The sequence below is a fragment of the Agelaius phoeniceus genome, chromosome 1 (assembly GCF_051311805.1).
Source record: "Agelaius phoeniceus isolate bAgePho1 chromosome 1, bAgePho1.hap1, whole genome shotgun sequence".
Classification (NCBI taxonomy): domain Eukaryota; kingdom Metazoa; phylum Chordata; class Aves; order Passeriformes; family Icteridae; genus Agelaius; species Agelaius phoeniceus.
The window spans coordinates 64,201,933-64,207,932 of NC_135265.1; positions in this window are offsets into that span (position 1 = coordinate 64,201,933).

Below are 6,000 nucleotides of genomic sequence, written 5' to 3' on the forward strand. Positions count from 1 at the left end.
TGGCTGTGACCAGGTATAAGGAGCTCATGGTCTCTGGATTCATCTAAGCAGCACAGAGAGGCTCAGGGTTCTTCATGGCCCCCAGATTACTCAGGGTCGAACTGTACTTTCTACCAAAGAGACTGAAAGCTGGATTCTCCTCTACCTTACATTGATTTCCACCTCTAAAAAATAGGTGTCAACCATCAGCAGAGAAATGTTTGCATTTTGTCAGTTGTCTTTGCAGTTACAGCTGGATGAAAAACAACCAACCTTTTGGATACTACCCTCCCCGTTAGTGTCAAGTGTAAGGATTCTGCTTCAAGAGACATCTGTCTTACTTTAAACAGATAAAAATGCAAGACAGACCCTAAGGTGGCAGAAAACAAATTTCCAAGTCTTCATTCCTGTGGTTTCAATATACAGGGGACACGATATGCCATATCATTTTATCTTTAAGAAAAAAACAAAACAAAAAAACCCAAACAACAAACAAACAAACAAACAAAACCCAGCTAAATAAGCTAAACCCCAAAAACCCTACAAGAGAGAAAGGATTCTGTAAAATCTTTGAGAGAGCAATGGGTTTTACCAGTTAAGCACGCAAACCCTTTACCTAGACAACACTTCCATCCTGTGATAGATTGGCTTAACTCCTGGATCCAGCTGAGAAGAAATGCTATACTAGATTCTTCCAACTATTATCTGTTCCAAGTCTAGTTGGATTCTTAAGATGGCTGGCAAAAAGCCACTCTTGCTGCTCCTGTTCCCCTGCCCCACTGAGGTTAGGATTGCTATTTCTCACTACAGATCAGAAGCGCAGTAGTGAAGAGGTCTGTCTGTCTATAGGTAACCAAACCTATAGCCTCCCCTTTGGCCAATGCTGCAGTGCAAGCACATAATATTCATATCTAAAACATGTTTTTCACACAAAAAATATATAGGTTCAATTGAAGGTTCAATATATAGGTTCAATTGTTCTTTTTTCCAACAAGGTTTAATGTTGTATTTGTTGATTAGAGAGATAAGTTATATGGTATGTTCTGATGATAATAATATAAACATGGTAATAGCTATTAATTTGTTTTTAGCAAAACTATTGTGAAACTAGTAACAGAAACTTCTTAATATATTAGCCAATACTGTTAAAAAGCATAATAAAGAAATATGTGAAATAGAAAAATATGACATAAAAGTAAGTTTAAAGGAAAGTGGTATCTGCTGAAGAAGAAGCAGAGAGATGTGGTTGGATATGATGCCACTCTATTTCTGTTCAGCCATGTTAAAAACACTGTAAACTTCAATTTTCCTCTGAATTAGATTATGTTAGCTTCGGCTCTTGGTAGTTGCTCCTCTCTGTGGCTTTCTGTCATGATTTTGGAGCAGCACATCAGAATCAAATCTTGCACCAGCAATTGGTATTAATTGCACAGGATTATCTCTTAAGGTGATGTGACAAGACCTTTATGCTGAGGGTCAGGGCTGCTGAAATTAGCACTGCTTTTACAAGCACCCAGCCATGCAACTGGGCACTATGCAGATACAGTATACACATGAATAGAAATTTTTTTCTGTGTGGAAAGTATGTAGAAATTATAAAGGCAAGAGATGGATTAGTCTGCTGCTTGTACTATTTCTTTAGTTTGGAGGAATGAGCTAGGGCAAAGCTGCCAGTTACAACTAAACATTCCCTCTTTTTTTTCCCTTTAAGGTATGAAAACTGGAATCAATATTAAACAGTTGTTCACACAGATGCTCTTTGTTGGTCTTAGCATCTACATATGGAATTTTCATTGGGCCTCTAGGTTTTTTTTAAGGTTCCTACAGACTTTTCCTCATTTTCATTTCAGCTAGAAACTCAGTTTTAGGGAGCAGGACAAACCTGTGGCATGCTCTGTGCAAAATGGCTCAAACTGGGTGTTGCTTTCAAAATGGGCTTTCAACACGATTGGTTTGTTTCTTTCACTGCCACTTTCTTTCCAAACATCTCTGTTCCTAGAATTATCTTCTGTTAGAACTATGGAGTTTGTTTGGCTCAATTTAATCTCATGTTATGGGTTTAATGCTATGTTAGTGTTAAACCTTCTTTGTTTCTTGTGCCAAATGATGTTTTAAGGTGCTTAAAACTGAAAATTATGTATACATCTCAAGACAAAGATGCAGAAATCCAAAATGTCTGCCATCAGTCTGAGTTACAGCGATGACTGATATTTTAGGTAACAGTGTTGTTCTTTGGCAACACCGATCAGTGTTCAAAGAGTTTTAAAGGTGTGGATAGAGGGTGGAAATTTTGCCAACATTAATCAGAAGAAAACCTCATGATCCTGTTTACAAAAACAGGGACAAAGGGGAACAAGCCACCTTGTTTCCTTTCATTTAACTCCTGAGTGGGCTTTTTTATCCTTTGACACCAAGCAATACCTTTGGCTGTAGTTGCACTTTAGGAAATTGCTTTTCTTAACTTTGACCTGCCTCCTAGCAGCCTCCAGTATTTATAGATGTCTTTAGTACATCTAGACTAGAGGCTGGCTGTGGACCCAAGGCTCTGTGGTTGATAACTATTAATGAATTGGAAGATACTCTTAAATGTACTCTCTTGTTGGGTACAAATTATTCTTTTTGCCTCCATGGAAAAATGCAAACTCTGTAGTTCAGAGAGGAAGAGTTTCTCTTTTGTGTAATATTCTATAGGTATGACTGAACTGGTTATAGAAGCATTTTCTGGACAACTGCAATGTTTCAATGCAGAAAACTTTAGCTTCTAGGCAGATGCCTGTTAACTGACACTGAAGACCCCTAAAGACACGGCCAACTCAATGTCCTCGAGGACATGTAATCAAACTCCTTCTGAGCCTGCAAGCATTATTTGTTTAGGAATGACCAGTGACTCTACAAACTCTGAGAAACGCCAAAGAGGTCCATGATATATTTTCTGAAATGTCAGTTGTCATTGTAGAAGTCACACAGACTTGGTGAGGGCTCAGAGAAGACAGTCTGTACAAGGAATGGTGCATAGGTGAGACAGATGCAAGCATGAGTTACTTAAAATACCCTAGATGTTATCTAATGCTTTGTTTCTTCTAATCATGGCTAAAATATGAAACCTGGTCATAGACTCCCTGAGAAAGTGATATAAATGACAGAAACTGACTGTGTGTCTGGGCTGAGACTGGTTTCTCTACAGAGCACTGTAGACTCATCTAAAACTAGGGAATGTTCCCCTCTACAGCTGACATGAAGAGTGATCTCTGCTGGGGTGCACTTGGAGTCACTCATGGGAGGACTGAGATACAATTAGCTTTATAACCAGAAAAATTGCATAAAATAAAAGCCCGTGTATTTAGAAAAAAAACATTAAAATGTCAACATCACCTAAAGCTTTCCAAAAATAAATATTGTGAGGCCAAAAGACCTGGAAGAAGACATCTTTAACTTGTGATAGATAACTGCTTAACTATTCAGAAAGAGAAAGGAAATTACCAACTAAGAGTGAACCCCCATTTCTTGAGGATTCTGCTAGACCACAATTCCTTTTTAAATAAAATGCAGATCACTCAAAAAAATAAAACTTCACTCCCTAACTGCAAGGTATTATGAACTAATACTGTGGCTGAAGGAAGTAACGTTTCCTTTCATTACTGACCAATAGTCTAGGTTATAACATTTTGTAGCATTTCCAGATGAAAGAAAGCAGTCCAATAAAAGAATTTGCATCAGTAAGGTCATTTGGGGACATAACTGCTTGAAACATTTTTGGCAACATGTGAAAAGAGATTACAGTTCTGGGTGCCTAGTTGTTTTGAGATAGATCTTGCTTGTGTAGAAACTTTTCTACTCTGCGCTTAAGTGTCAAATTTCATTACATTAGAAAAGAGTACACATCGTAACAGATGGCAAAAATGCCATTGAATAATTTTTAATAATAGCAGAAAGCTGATTGCTTGTCAGCAGAAAATACCTTTTCCAGAATTGGCAGAAACCCTACAGAATATCCATGTTGTTGGTGTAAGGTTTAAGCTGGTTGATTTTGTAAAAATCTGACAAAAATTGTCTTTGAATTCATCTAAATACATTTAGGTAGGGTACAGTTGTTGAAATGAGTACCTAATTGATGTGAAATACCAAAATGAAAAAACAGATTTTAAAAAGATGAAATTACTTCAGTTATGACTTGGCCATCTGAATAAGCAAGGTGCTCTGGCTTTTGGAAGAGCTTTTTATGAGTTTATACACACAGAAGACTTTCATTTCACATCTTTTAATTGAGAGTATTATGTAGATATGTACTCTGCCTGCTAAACACTAATGAATATCCTTTTTGGAACTGCTCTGAGAAATGGAAATATTATTATAATTTCTGTATTGCAGAGGTAAAGCCCCTAAATTATTGTTGCTGACTTTTTATTCATATATTTTCATCCACAAGGAAAAGCCCCTACAATTCAGTAGGACAAGTAGAAACTCATTACACATTTAAGTTATCTCAGTATTGTTAAGGTTACTGTGAATGTCTGAAAAAGTTTGACATTTTTTGCTTTATATGCTTTTCTCCTGAAGGAATGTTAAATGATGTATGTGCATTTTTTAACAAAACAAGGTAAAAAGTTACTTTATATTTTAAGAACCAGAATTTATGTTTAAAACAAAGAAACCCTAAATACTGCTCCTAAGGTAGTTCACTCAATTGGCAGTGCCTGACAAAACTAGTTGGCCCAAATGACTAAATCATTACATCTTTCCAGATTACAATGCTGTGTTCACCATATCACCCAGAAGGTGATTTAAAACTTTCAGGAGAACTATTTCCATGAAGTATTTAGATTTTTTTGTATAATTCTAACTCAAATAAACACTTTTAAATGCAACAGAAGCTGATAGCCATAATTTCTGTTTTAGGAGAGACCCTAACCTAGTAAGGACACAGCATTTTTTGTTATATCTTTACTTTCCTACAGCTGTTGATGGGAAAATTATGTCAATATTTTCTATCCACTGTGAGTCTTCTTCTTCTTATTTTGATATAATATTGAAGACATGGATAGCTGGAAGAATAGATGTAATTTCTTGACTGACACAGAAAATCAGGGGAATCTCACACACACTGATGCCACCCATCTTTGCTGTGTTAAGAAAGTCACTTGAAATCTGAAGGCCTTTCATGGAGTTTACATCTGGCCTTTAGGCTCTGGAACTCATTGAGGTCTCAAACTCTGAAAGACATCTTATCTGTTGACTCTATGGGTTAAGTATAAAGACCCTCATTTTTCCCTGAACAGGACTGTGCTCGGGGAAGAATCTCACTGATACAGAAATGTGATTCCAGCTTTTCATTTGCCAAGTGTATTTTTAACTATTTATTTTTGAGTGGCTGCTCTGCACTTTGCTTTAGTGATATTTTTATAAAGATAATTTGTAGCTGTGTAAAAGGTGCTGAGGATGCACTTCCAGAACCCTTTTGTACATATGCAAAAATAATGAATAAATAAATAAATACTCCTTTCACATGACCTCATCAAGAGCAAAGCCAAATTCTCACACCAGAAAGCCAGCTGAGCAGAATTTTCCAAGTGCCTGTATTACAACATTATTTCTATTCCCATTGCATCTCAGGGCCCTAGTCACAGACTGGGACATTGCAATGCTAAGTGCCACACCAAAATGAAAAGGATGTCTTTGTTCCAAGAGGCTTTTATAACAGCAGTGGTTTAAACAGAGCAATGTCTGTCAGTAAGACCCAGGAACATTTCTCTAAGTGTGGAAGTGTGTGTGTCAGCAGTTTCTTTTTACGTCGGCTTGAGGACAGATGGGGTAGGTGTGATGACATCTGAAGTTCCATTTCAGATGCCGTGTAAAAACTCATGTGGAAATGCTTCAAAAGAACCAAGCTGTACACTTGATGTACTTTGAAGAGGTAAGTTAAAAACCAAATGCTAATCAGCCAGCTATGCAGAGATGAAGTGGGGACAGTCAGCTCAGGTTTTCAAGTCAGCATTGCTGAGGCATTTTGCTTATGTACACATT